Genomic DNA, 12,124 nt, shown 5'->3' on the forward strand with positions numbered 1-12,124 from the left:
CATGGACCAATAGAAAAACATTCTGGCAGGGCTAGTGGCGCAATGGATAACGCGTCTGACTACGGATCAGAAGATTCTCGGTTCAACTCCTGGCTAGCTCGTACTCTCCATATTTTATTTGTCACAATGGTTTTTACCAACTTGCTGCTCTATTGCCCAGCTAGCTCAAAAGAACATTTGTTAATTCCCTACTATGCACCTTTTTGGCCTTTAATAGCAAGCAACATTAAGAGGGCAAAATGTATACGTCCTGGAGTTTTTGTAGTGGCTTTGAAATAGCCTGGCTTGCTCATACGGTAGCGCACCAGATTCTTATTATCAGGTTCTGTTCGAGCCCCATGTTGGCTGCTGTTTGAAACCTCCCTGGACTACCTTCCTGCCCGGCTAGCTCAGTCGGTAGAGCATGAGACTCTTAATCTCAGGGTCGTGGGTTCGAGCCCCACGTTGGGCGTAATTTTAACCCCACTGGACCCTTCAATTGTGCACATGCCGTACGGGGGACTTTTTAGTGGATTACTTTGTCTTTGCGATTGGGACCTTAAACTTAGGTGTCTCTGTATCCATGATCAAGAGGTTGGGTCCCCCTTTCAAAATGTCTATTCCTTCAATAGTTTTGATCGGTTTAAAACTGACTATCTAAAAATTGGCATGATTAGTTGCAAAAGTATAAAGACTAAAGGTTGCACCAAGATTTGAACTCAGATCATAAGATCCAGAGTGCTAACCATTACACCATGGAACCATTAGTTTAACAGGTAGGTTAGGAAGTAGCAAGTTCATTTGATAGCAAAAGGATGTGTCTCCTGTCAAGGTTCATGAACCTTGTGGACCATAATCTCTTTGTTGAACTTCTTTGTATTGAGATGAGGATCTCAAAACAGGCTGGCAGAGTAGATACCACGACTTATGATGGTGGCCCGCACTAGTCGTTTATTCACTTGGGATAGTTCTCAATCTCCAAGAAGAGATGGCAGTTGTGAAGATTTGTAAAAACATGATAGAACCCTCCCCGTCGGGGAATCGAATCCCGGTCTTCCGCGTGACAGGCGGAGATACTGTCCACTATACTAACGAGGATTGGACTCTATTGTAAAGCACAGAAGTGCATCACAAAATCCGTCCTGGAATTATTTTCAGATGTGCCAAACCTAGCCTACCCAAGGACTTTCAGTGTAGAGGAAAAAGCAGTTTGCTGCTGCAATTAACTGCTTTGGGAGAAAGAAGACATGGACCAATAGAAAAACATTCTGGCAGGGCTAGTGGCGCAATGGATAACGCGTCTGACTACGGATCAGAAGATTCTCGGTTCAACTCCTGGCTAGCTCGTACTCTCCATATTTTATTTGTCACAATGGTTTTTACCAACTTGCTGCTCTATTGCCCAGCTAGCTCAAAAGAACATTTGTTAATTCCCTACTATGCACCTTTTTGGCCTTTAATAGCAAGCAACATTAAGAGGGCAAAATGTATACGTCCTGGAGTTTTTGTAGTGGCTTTGAAATAGCCTGGCTTGCTCATACGGTAGCGCACCAGATTCTTATTATCAGGTTCTGTTCGAGCCCCATGTTGGCTGCTGTTTGAAACCTCCCTGGACTACCTTCCTGCCCGGCTAGCTCAGTCGGTAGAGCATGAGACTCTTAATCTCAGGGTCGTGGGTTCGAGCCCCACGTTGGGCGTAATTTTAACCCCACTGGACCCTTCAATTGTGCACATGCCGTACGGGGGACTTTTTAGTGGATTACTTTGTCTTTGCGATTGGGACCTTAAACTTAGGTGTCTCTGTATCCATGATCAAGAGGTTGGGTCCCCCTTTCAAAATGTCTATTCCTTCAATAGTTTTGATCGGTTTAAAACTGACTATCTAAAAATTGGCATGATTAGTTGCAAAAGTATAAAGACTAAAGGTTGCACCAAGATTTGAACTCAGATCATAAGATCCAGAGTGCTAACCATTACACCATGGAACCATTAGTTTAACAGGTAGGTTAGGAAGTAGCAAGTTCATTTGATAGCAAAAGGATGTGTCTCCTGTCAAGGTTCATGAACCTTGTGGACCATAATCTCTTTGTTGAACTTCTTTGTATTGAGATGAGGATCTGAAAACAGGCTGGCAGAGTAGATACCACGACTTATGATGGTGGCCCGCACTAGTCGTTTATTCACTTGGGATAGTTCTCAATCTCCAAGAAGAGATGGCAGTTGTGAAGATTTGTAAAAACATGATAGAACCCTCCCCGTCGGGGAATCGAACCCCGGTCTTCCGCGTGACAGGCGGAGATACTGTCCACTATACTAACGAGGATTGGACTCTATTGTAAAGCACAGAAGTGCATCACAAAATCCGTCCTGGAATTATTTTCAGATGTGCCAAACCTAGCCTACCCAAGGACTTTCAGTGTAGAGGAAAAAGCAGTTTGCTGCTGCAATTAACTGCTTTGGGAGAAAGAAGACATGGACCAATAGAAAAACATTCTGGCAGGGCTAGTGGCGCAATGGATAACGCGTCTGACTACAGATCAGAAGATTCTAGGTTCAACTCCTGGCTAGCTCGTACTCTCCATATTTTATTTGTCACAATGGTTTTTACCAACTTGCTGCTCTATTGCCCAGCTAGCTCAAAAGAACATTTGTTAATTCCCTACTATGCACCTTTTTGGCCTTTAATAGCAAGCAACATTAAGAGGGCAAAATGTATACGTCCTGGAGTTTTTGTAGTGGCTTTGAAATAGCCTGGCTAGCTCATACGGTAGCGCACCAGATTCTTATTATCAGGTTCTGTTCGAGCCCCATGTTGGCTGCTGTTTGAAACCTCCCTGGGCTACCTTCCTGCCTGGCTAGCTCAGTCGGTAGAGCATGAGACTCTTAATCTCAGGGTCGTGGGTTCGAGCCCCACGTTGGGTGTAATTTTAACCCCACTGGACCCTTCAATTGTGCACATGCCGTACGGGGGACTTTTTAGTGGATTACTTTGTCTTTGCGATTGGGACCTTAAACTTAGGTGTCTCTGTATCCATGATCAAGAGGTTGGGTCCCCCTTTCAAAATGTCTATTCCTTCAATAGTTTTGATCTGTTTAAAACTGACTATCTAAAAATTGGCATGATTAGTTGCAAAGGTATAAAGACTAAAGGTTGCACCAAGATTTGAACTCAGATCATAAGATCCAGAGTGCTAACCATTACACCATGGAACCATTAGTTTAACAGGTAGGTTAGGAAGTAGCAAGTTCATTTGATAGCAAAAGGATGTGTCTCCTGTCAAGGTTCATGAACCTTGTGGACCATAATCTCTTTGTTGAACTTCTTTGTATTGAGATGAGGATCTCAAAACAGGCTGGCAGAGTAGATACCACGACTTATGATGGTGGCCTGCACTAGTCGTTTATTAACTTGGGATAGTTCTCAATCTCCAAGAAGAGATGGCAGTTGTGAAGATTTGTAAAAACATGATAGAACCCTCCCCGTCGGGGAATCGAACACCGGTCTTCCGCGTGACAGGCGGAGATACTGTCCACTATACTAACGAGGATTGGACTCTATTGTAAAGCACAGAAGTGCATCACAAAATCCGTCCTGGAATTATTTTCAGATGTGCCAAACCTAGCCTACCCAAGGACTTTCAGTGTAGAGGAAAAAGCAGTTTGCTGCTGCAATTAACTGCTTTGGGAGAAAGAAGACATGGACCAATAGAAAAACATTCTGGCAGGGCTAGTGGCGCAATGGATAACGCGTCTGACTACGGATCAGAAGATTCTAGGTTCAACTCCTGGCTAGCTCGTACTCTCCATATTTTATTTGTCACAATGGTTTTTACCAACTTGCTGCTCTATTGCCCAGCTAGCTCAAAAGAACATTTGTTAATTCCCTACTATGCACCTTTTTGGCCTTTAATAGCAAGCAACATTAAGAGGGCAAAATGTATACGTCCTGGAGTTTTTGTAGTGGCTTTGAAATAGCCTGGCTAGCTCATACGGTAGCGCACCAGATTCTCATTATCATGGTCTGTTCGAGCCCCATGTTGGCTGCTGTTTGAAACCTCCCTGTACCACCTTCCTGCCCGGCTAGCTCAGTCGGTAGAGCATGAGACTCTTAATCTCAGGGTCGTGGGTTCGAGCCCCACGTTGGGCGTAATTTTAACCCCACTGGACCCTTCAATTGTGCAAATGCCGTACGGGGGACTTTTTAGTGGATTACTTTGTCTTTGCGATTGGGACCTTAAACTTAGGTGTCTCTGGATCCATGATCAAGAGGTTGGGTCCCCCTGTCAAAATGTCTATTCCTTCAATAGTTTTGATCTGCTTAAAACTGATTATCTAAAAATTGGCATGATTAGTTGCAAAGGTATAAAGACTAAAGGTTGCACCAAGATTTGAACTCAGATCATAAGATCCAGAGTGCTAACCATTACACCATGGAACCATTAGTTTAACAGGTAGGTTAGGAAGTAGCAAGTTCATTTGATAGCAAAAGGATGTGTCTCCTGTCAAGGTTCATGAACCTTGTGGACCATAATCTCTTTGTTGAACTTCTTTCTATTGAGATGAGGATCTGAAAACAGGCTGGCAGAGTAGATACCACGACTTATGATGGTGGCCCGCACTAGTCGTTTATTAACTTGGGATAGTTCTCAATCTCCAAGAAGAGATGGCAGTTGTGAAGATTTGTAAAAACATGATAGAACCCTCCCCGTCGGGGAATCGAACCCCGGTCTTCCGCGTGACAGGCGGAGATACTGTCCACTATACTAACGAGGATTGGACTCTATTGTAAAGCACAGAAGTGCATCACAAAATCTGTCCTGGAATTATTTTCAGATGTGCCAAACCTACCCTACCCAAGGACTTTCAGTGTAGAGGAAAAAGCAGTTTGCTGCTGCAATTAACTGCTTTGGGAGAAAGAAGACATGGACCAATAGAAAAACATTCTGGCAGGGCTAGTGGCGCAATGGATAACGCGTCTGACTACGGATTAGAAGATTCTAGGTTCAACTCCTGGCTAGCTCGTACTCTCCATATTTTATTTGTCACAATGGTTTTTACCAACTTGCTGCTCTATTGCCCAGCTAGCTCAAAAGAACATTTGTTAATTCCCTACTATGCACCTTTTTGGCCTTTAATAGCAAGCAACATTAAGAGGGCAAAATGTATACGTCCTGGAGTTTTTGTAGTGGCTTTGAAATAGCCTGGCTAGCTCATACGGTAGCGCACCAGATTCTTATTATCAGGGTCTGTTCGAGCCCCATGTTGGCTGCTGTTTGAAACCTCCCTGGGCTACCTTCCTGCCCGGCTAGCTCAGTCGGTAGAGCATGAGACTCTTAATCTCAGGGTCGTGGGTTCGAGCCCCACGTTGGGCGTAATTTTAACCCCACTGGACCCTTCAATTGTGCACATGCCGTACGGGGGACTTTTTATTGGATTACTTTGTCTTTGCGATTGGGACCTTAAACTTAAGTGTCTCTGGATCCATGATCAAGAGGTTGGGTCCCCCTGTCAAAATGTCTATTCCTTCAATAGTTTTGATCTGCTTAAAACTGACTATCTAAAAATTGGCATGATTAGTTGCAAAGGTATAAAGACTAAAGGTTGCACCAAGATTTGAACTCAGATCATAAGATCCAGAGTGCTAACCATTACACCATGGAACCATTAGTTTAACAGGTAGGTTAGGAAGTAGCAAGTTCATTTGATAGCAAAAGGATGTGTCTCCTGTCAAGGTTCATGAACCTTGTGGACCATAATCTCTTTGTTGAACTTCTTTGTATTGAGATGAGGATCTCAAAACAGGCTGGCAGAGTAGATACCACGACTTATGATGGTGGCCCGCACTAGTCGTTTATTAACTTGGGATAGTTCTCAATCTCCAAGAAGAGATGGCAGTTGTGAAGATTTGTAAAAACATGATAGAACCCTCCCCGTCGGGGAATCGAACCCCGGTCTTCCGCGTGACAGGCGGAGATACTGTCCACTATACAAACGAGGATTGGACTCTATTGTAAAGCACAGAAGTGCATCACAAAATCCGTCCTGGAATTATTTTCAGATGTGCCAAACCTAGCCTACCCAAGGACTTTCAGTGTAGAGGAAAAAGCAGTTTGCTGCTGCAATTAACTGCTTTGGGAGAAAGAAGACATGGACCAATAGAAAAACATTCTGGCAGGGCTAGTGGCGCAATGGATAACGCGTCTGACTACGGATCAGAAGATTCTAGGTTCAACTCTTGGCTAGCTCGTACTCTCCATATTTTATTTGTCACAATGGTTTTTACCAACTTGCTGCTCTATTGCCCAGCTAGCTCAAAAGAACATTTGTTAATTCCCTACTATGCACCTTTTTGGCCTTTAATAGCAAGCAACATTAAGAGGGCAAAATGTATACGTCCTGGAGTTTTTGTAGTGGCTTTGAAATAGCCTGGCTTGCTCATACGGTAGCGCACCAGATTCTTATTATCAGGTTCTGTTCGAGCCCCATGTTGGCTGCTGTTTGAAACCTCCCTGGACTACCTTCCTGCCCGGCTAGCTCAGTCGGTAGAGCATGAGACTCTTAATCTCAGGGTCGTGGGTTCGAGCCCCACGTTGGGCGTAATTTTAACCCCACTGGACCCTTCAATTGTGCACATGCCGTACGGGGGACTTTTTAGTGGATTACTTTGTCTTTGCGATTGGGACCTTAAACTTAGGTGTCTCTGTATCCATGATCAAGAGGTTGGGTCCCCCTTTCAAAATGTCTATTCCTTCAATAGTTTTGATCGGTTTAAAACTGACTATCTAAAAATTGGCATGATTAGTTGCAAAAGTATAAAGACTAAAGGTTGCACCAAGATTTGAACTCAGATCATAAGATCCAGAGTGCTAACCATTACACCATGGAACCATTAGTTTAACAGGTAGGTTAGGAAGTAGCAAGTTCATTTGATAGCAAAAGGATGTGTCTCCTGTCAAGGTTCATGAACCTTGTGGACCATAATCTCTTTGTTGAACTTCTTTGTATTGAGATGAGGATCTCAAAACAGGCTGGCAGAGTAGATACCACGACTTATGATGGTGGCCCGCACTAGTCGTTTATTCACTTGGGATAGTTCTCAATCTCCAAGAAGAGATGGCAGTTGTGAAGATTTGTAAAAACATGATAGAACCCTTCCCGTCGGGGAATCGAACCCCGGTCTTCCGCGTGACAGGCGGAGATACTGTCCACTATACTAACGAGGATTGGACTCTATTGTAAAGCACAGAAGTGCATCACAAAATCCGTCCTGGAATTATTTTCAGATGTGCCAAACCTAGCCTACCCAAGGACTTTCAGTGTAGAGGAAAAAGCAGTTTGCTGCTGCAATTAACTGCTTTGGGAGAAAGAAGACATGGACCAATAGAAAAACATTCTGGCAGGGCTAGTGGCGCAATGGATAACGCGTCTGACTACGGATAAGAAGATTCTCGGTTCAACTCCTGGCTAGCTCGTACTCTCCATATTTTATTTGTCACAATGGTTTTTACCAACTTGCTGCTCTATTGCCCAGCTAGCTCAAAAGAACATTTGTTAATTCCCTACTATGCACCTTTTTGGCCTTTAATAGCAAGCAACATTAAGAGGGCAAAATGTATACGTCCTGGAGTTTTTGTAGTGGCTTTGAAATAGCCTGGCTTGCTCATACGGTAGCGCACCAGATTCTTATTATCAGGTTCTGTTCGAGCCCCATGTTGGCTGCTGTTTGAAACCTCCCTGGACTACCTTCCTGCCCGGCTAGCTCAGTCGGTAGAGCATGAGACTCTTAATCTCAGGGTCGTGGGTTCGAGCCCCACGTTGGGCGTAATTTTAACCCCACTGGACCCTTCAATTGTGCACATGCCGTACGGGGGACTTTTTAGTGGATTACTTTGTCTTTGCGATTGGGACCTTAAACTTAGGTGTCTCTGTATCCATGATCAAGAGGTTGGGTCCCCCTTTCAAAATGTCTATTCCTTCAATAGTTTTGATCGGTTTAAAACTGACTATCTAAAAATTGGCATGATTAGTTGCAAAAGTATAAAGACTAAAGGTTGCACCAAGATTTGAACTCAGATCATAAGATCCAGAGTGCTAACCATTACACCATGGAACCATTAGTTTAACAGGTAGGTTAGGAAGTAGCAAGTTCATTTGATAGCAAAAGGATGTGTCTCCTGTCAAGGTTCATGAACCTTGTGGACCATAATCTCTTTGTTGAACTTCTTTGTATTGAGATGAGGATCTCAAAACAGGCTGGCAGAGTAGATACCACGACTTATGATGGTGGCCCGCACTAGTCGTTTATTCACTTGGGATAGTTCTCAATCTCCAAGAAGAGATGGCAGTTGTGAAGATTTGTAAAAACATGATAGAACCCTCCCCGTCGGGGAATCGAACCCCGGTCTTCCGCGTGACAGGCGGAGATACTGTCCACTATACTAACGAGGATTGGACTCTATTGTAAAGCACAGAAGTGCATCACAAAATCCGTCCTGGAATTATTTTCAGATGTGCCAAACCTAGCCTACCCAAGGACTTTCAGTGTAGAGGAAAAAGCAGTTTGCTGCTGCAATTAACTGCTTTGGGAGAAAGAAGACATGGACCAATAGAAAAACATTCTGGCAGGGCTAGTGGCGCAATGGATAATGCGTCTGACTACGGATCAGAAGATTCTAGGTTCAACTCCTGGCTAGCTCGTACTCTCCATATTTTATTTGTCACAATGGTTTTTACCAACTTGCTGCTCTATTGCCCAGCTAGCTCAAAAGAACATTTGTTAATTCCCTACTATGCACCTTTTTGGCCTTTAATAGCAAGCAACATTAAGAGGGCAAAATGTATACGTCCTGGAGTTTTTGTAGTGGCTTTGAAATAGCCTGGCTAGCTCATACGGTAGCGCACCAGATTCTTATTATCAGGTTCTGTTCGAGCCCCATGTTGGCTGCTGTTTGAAACCTCCCTGGGCTACCTTCCTGCCCGGCTAGCTCAGTCGGTAGAGCATGAGACTCTTAATCTCAGGGTCGTGGGTTTGAGCCCCACGTTGGGCGTAATTTTAACCCCACTGGACCCTTCAATTGTGCACATGCCGTACAGGGGACTTTTTAGTGGATTACTTTGTCTTTGCGATTGGGACCTTAAACTTAGGTGTCTCTGTATCCATGATCAAGAGGTTGGGTCCCCCTTTCAAAATGTCTATTCCTTCAATAGTTTTGATCTGTTTAAAACTGACTATCTAAAAATTGGCATGATTAGTTGCAAAGGTATAAAGACTAAAGGTTGCACCAAGATTTGAACTCAGATCATAAGATCCAGAGTGCTAACCATTACACCATGGAACCATTAGTTTAACAGGTAGGTTAGGAAGTAGCAAGTTCATTTGATAGCAAAAGGATGTGTCTCCTGTCAAGGTTCATGAACCTTGTGGACCATAATCTCTTTGTTGAACTTCTTTGTATTGAGATGAGGATCTCAAAACAGGCTGGCAGAGTAGATACCACGACTTATGATGGTGGCCCGCACTAGTCGTTTATTAACTTGGGATAGTTCTCAATCTCCAAGAAGAGATGGCAGTTGTGAAGATTTGTAAAAACATGATAGAACCCTCCCCGTCGGGGAATCGAACCCCGGTCTTCCGCGTGACAGGCGGAGATACTGTCCACTATACTAACGAGGATTGGACTCAATTGTAAAGCACAGAAGTGCATCACAAAATCCGTCCTGGAATTATTTTCAGATGTGCCAAACCTAGCCTACCCAAGGACTTTCAGTGTAGAGGAAAAAGCAGTTTGCTGCTGCAATTAACTGCTTTGGGAGAAAGAAGACATGGACCAATAGAAAAACATTCTGGCAGGGCTAGTGGCGCAATGGATAATGCGTCTGACTACGGATCAGAAGATTCTAGGTTCAACTCCTGGCTAGCTCGTACTCTCCATATTTTATTTGTCACAATGGTTTTTACCAACTTGCTGCTCTATTGCCCAGCTAGCTCAAAAGAACATTTGTTAATTCCCTACTATGCACCTTTTTGGCCTTTAATAGCAAGCAACATTAAGAGGGCAAAATGTATACGTCCTGGAGTTTTTGTAGTGGCTTTGAAATAGCCTGGCTAGCTCATACGGTAGCGCACCAGATTCTTATTATCAGGTTCTGTTCGAGCCCCATGTTGGCTGCTGTTTGAAACCTCCCTGGGCTACCTTCCTGCCCGGCTAGCTCAGTCGGTAGAGCATGAGACTCTTAATCTCAGGGTCGTGGGTTCGAGCCCCACGTTGGGCGTAATTTTAACCCCACTGGACCCTTCAATTGTGCACATGCCATACAGGGGACTTTTTAGTGGATTACTTTGTCTTTGCGATTGGGACCTTAAACTTAGGTGTCTCTGTATCCATGATCAAGAGGTTGGGTCCCCCTTTCAAAATGTCTATTCCTTCAATAGTTTTGATCTGTTTAAAACTGACTATCTAAAAATTGGCATGATTAGTTGCAAAGGTATAAAGACTAAAGGTTGCACCAAGATTTGAACTCAGATCATAAGATCCAGAGTGCTAACCATTACACCATGGAACCATTAGTTTAACAGGTAGGTTAGGAAGTAGCAAGTTCATTTGATAGCAAAAGGATGTGTCTCCTGTCAAGGTTCATGAACCTTGTGGACCATAATCTCTTTGTTGAACTTCTTTGTATTGAGATGAGGATCTCAAAACAGGCTGGCAGAGTAGATACCACGACTTATGATGGTGGCCCGCACTAGTCGTTTATTAACTTGGGATAGTTCTCAATCTCCAAGAAGAGATGGCAGTTGTGAAGATTTGTAAAAACATGATAGAACCCTCCCCGTCGGGGAATCGAACCCCGGTCTTCCGCGTGACAGGCGGAGATACTGTCCACTATACTAACGAGGATTGGACTCTATTGTAAAGCACAGAAGTGCATCACAAAATCCGTCCTGGAATTATTTTCAGATGTGCCAAACCTAGCCTACCCAAGGACTTTCAGTGTAGAGGAAAAAGCAGTTTGCTGCTGCAATTAACTGCTTTGGGAGAAAGAAGACATGGACCAATAGAAAAACATTCTGGCAGGGCTAGTGGCGCAATGGATAACGCGTCTGACTACGGATCAGAAGATTCTAGGTTCAACTCCTGGCTAGCTCGTACTCTCCATATTTTATTTGTCACAATGGTTTTTACCAACTTGCTGCTCTATTGCCCAGCTAGCTCAAAAGAACATTTGTTAATTCCCTACTATGCACCTTTTTGGCCTTTAATAGCAAGCAACATTAAGAGGGCAAAATGTATACGTCCTGGAGTTTTTGTAGTGGCTTTGAAATAGCCTGGCTAGCTCATACGGTAGCGCACCAGATTCTCATTATCATGGTCTGTTCGAGCCCCATGTTGGCTGCTGTTTGAAACCTCCCTGTACCACCTTCCTGCCCGGCTAGCTCAGTCGGTAGAGCATGAGACTCTTAATCTCAGGGTTGTGGGTTCGAGCCCCACGTTGGGCGTAATTTTAACCCCACTGGACCCTTCAATTGTGCAAATGCCGTACGGGGGACTTTTTAGTGGATTACTTTGTCTTTGCGATTGGGACCTTAAACTTAGGTGTCTCTGTATCCATGATCAAGAGGTTGGGTCCCCCTTTCAAAATGTCTATTCCTTCAATAGTTTTGATCTGTTTAAAACTGACTATCTAAAAATTGGCATGATTAGTTGCAAAGGTATAAAGACTAAAGGTTGCACCAAGATTTGAACTCAGATCATAAGATCCAGAGTGCTAACCATTACACCATGGAACCATTAGTTTAACAGGTAGGTTAGGAAGTAGCAAGTTCATTTGATAGCAAAAGGATGTGTCTCCTGTCAAGGTTCATGAACCTTGTGGACCATAATCTCTTTGTTGAACTTCTTTGTATTGAGATGAGGATCTCAAAACAGGCTGGCAGAGTAGATACCACGACTTATGATGGTGGCCTGCACTAGTCGTTTATTAACTTGGGATAGTTCTCAATCTCCAAGAAGAGATGGCAGTTGTGAAGATTTGTAAAAACATGATAGAACCCTCCCCGTCGGGGAATCGAACCCCGGTCTTCCGTGTGACAGGCGGAGATACTGTCCACTATACTAACGAGGATTGGACTCTATTGTAAAGCACA

The 12,124-nt window shown here is 43.8% G+C and overlaps 20 non-coding genes across 20 annotated transcripts; 15 read left to right on the forward strand and 5 right to left on the reverse strand.

Annotated features, from left to right (window-relative positions):
- The first annotated feature begins 378 nt into the window (after positions 1 to 378).
- trnak-cuu (transfer RNA lysine (anticodon CUU)) lies at positions 379 to 451 on the forward strand. Its single transcript has one exon. It is a non-coding gene; the product is annotated as a tRNA-Lys (tRNA).
- A 1,152-nt stretch (positions 452 to 1,603) lies between these two features.
- trnak-cuu (transfer RNA lysine (anticodon CUU)) lies at positions 1,604 to 1,676 on the forward strand. Its single transcript has one exon. It is a non-coding gene; the product is annotated as a tRNA-Lys (tRNA).
- Positions 1,677 to 2,230: 554 nt separating this feature from the next.
- trnad-guc (transfer RNA aspartic acid (anticodon GUC)) lies at positions 2,231 to 2,302 on the reverse strand. Its single transcript has one exon. It is a non-coding gene; the product is annotated as a tRNA-Asp (tRNA).
- A 176-nt stretch (positions 2,303 to 2,478) lies between these two features.
- On the forward strand, positions 2,479 to 2,551 carry trnac-aca (transfer RNA cysteine (anticodon ACA)). Its single transcript has one exon. It is a non-coding gene; the product is annotated as a tRNA-Cys (tRNA).
- Positions 2,552 to 3,703: 1,152 nt separating this feature from the next.
- On the forward strand, positions 3,704 to 3,776 carry trnar-acg (transfer RNA arginine (anticodon ACG)). Its single transcript has one exon. It is a non-coding gene; the product is annotated as a tRNA-Arg (tRNA).
- A 277-nt stretch (positions 3,777 to 4,053) lies between these two features.
- Positions 4,054 to 4,126, forward strand: trnak-cuu (transfer RNA lysine (anticodon CUU)). The gene has a single exon. It is a non-coding gene; the product is annotated as a tRNA-Lys (tRNA).
- Positions 4,127 to 4,680: 554 nt separating this feature from the next.
- On the reverse strand, positions 4,681 to 4,752 carry trnad-guc (transfer RNA aspartic acid (anticodon GUC)). Its single transcript has one exon. It is a non-coding gene; the product is annotated as a tRNA-Asp (tRNA).
- Positions 4,753 to 4,928: 176 nt separating this feature from the next.
- Positions 4,929 to 5,001, forward strand: trnar-acg (transfer RNA arginine (anticodon ACG)). Its single transcript has one exon. It is a non-coding gene; the product is annotated as a tRNA-Arg (tRNA).
- Positions 5,002 to 5,278: 277 nt separating this feature from the next.
- On the forward strand, positions 5,279 to 5,351 carry trnak-cuu (transfer RNA lysine (anticodon CUU)). Its single transcript has one exon. It is a non-coding gene; the product is annotated as a tRNA-Lys (tRNA).
- Positions 5,352 to 6,153: 802 nt separating this feature from the next.
- Positions 6,154 to 6,226, forward strand: trnar-acg (transfer RNA arginine (anticodon ACG)). The gene has a single exon. It is a non-coding gene; the product is annotated as a tRNA-Arg (tRNA).
- A 277-nt stretch (positions 6,227 to 6,503) lies between these two features.
- Positions 6,504 to 6,576, forward strand: trnak-cuu (transfer RNA lysine (anticodon CUU)). Its single transcript has one exon. It is a non-coding gene; the product is annotated as a tRNA-Lys (tRNA).
- Positions 6,577 to 7,728: 1,152 nt separating this feature from the next.
- Positions 7,729 to 7,801, forward strand: trnak-cuu (transfer RNA lysine (anticodon CUU)). The gene has a single exon. It is a non-coding gene; the product is annotated as a tRNA-Lys (tRNA).
- A 554-nt stretch (positions 7,802 to 8,355) lies between these two features.
- trnad-guc (transfer RNA aspartic acid (anticodon GUC)) lies at positions 8,356 to 8,427 on the reverse strand. Its single transcript has one exon. It is a non-coding gene; the product is annotated as a tRNA-Asp (tRNA).
- A 176-nt stretch (positions 8,428 to 8,603) lies between these two features.
- On the forward strand, positions 8,604 to 8,676 carry trnar-acg (transfer RNA arginine (anticodon ACG)). Its single transcript has one exon. It is a non-coding gene; the product is annotated as a tRNA-Arg (tRNA).
- Positions 8,677 to 9,580: 904 nt separating this feature from the next.
- trnad-guc (transfer RNA aspartic acid (anticodon GUC)) lies at positions 9,581 to 9,652 on the reverse strand. The gene has a single exon. It is a non-coding gene; the product is annotated as a tRNA-Asp (tRNA).
- Positions 9,653 to 9,828: 176 nt separating this feature from the next.
- Positions 9,829 to 9,901, forward strand: trnar-acg (transfer RNA arginine (anticodon ACG)). The gene has a single exon. It is a non-coding gene; the product is annotated as a tRNA-Arg (tRNA).
- Positions 9,902 to 10,178: 277 nt separating this feature from the next.
- trnak-cuu (transfer RNA lysine (anticodon CUU)) lies at positions 10,179 to 10,251 on the forward strand. The gene has a single exon. It is a non-coding gene; the product is annotated as a tRNA-Lys (tRNA).
- A 554-nt stretch (positions 10,252 to 10,805) lies between these two features.
- On the reverse strand, positions 10,806 to 10,877 carry trnad-guc (transfer RNA aspartic acid (anticodon GUC)). Its single transcript has one exon. It is a non-coding gene; the product is annotated as a tRNA-Asp (tRNA).
- A 176-nt stretch (positions 10,878 to 11,053) lies between these two features.
- trnar-acg (transfer RNA arginine (anticodon ACG)) lies at positions 11,054 to 11,126 on the forward strand. The gene has a single exon. It is a non-coding gene; the product is annotated as a tRNA-Arg (tRNA).
- A 277-nt stretch (positions 11,127 to 11,403) lies between these two features.
- trnak-cuu (transfer RNA lysine (anticodon CUU)) lies at positions 11,404 to 11,476 on the forward strand. The gene has a single exon. It is a non-coding gene; the product is annotated as a tRNA-Lys (tRNA).
- Positions 11,477 to 12,124: the final 648 nt, after the last annotated feature.

Source organism: Callionymus lyra, chromosome 4 (assembly GCF_982586985.1).
Source record: "Callionymus lyra chromosome 4, fCalLyr1.hap1.1, whole genome shotgun sequence".
NCBI classification, from domain to species: Eukaryota; Metazoa; Chordata; class Actinopteri; order Syngnathiformes; family Callionymidae; genus Callionymus; species Callionymus lyra.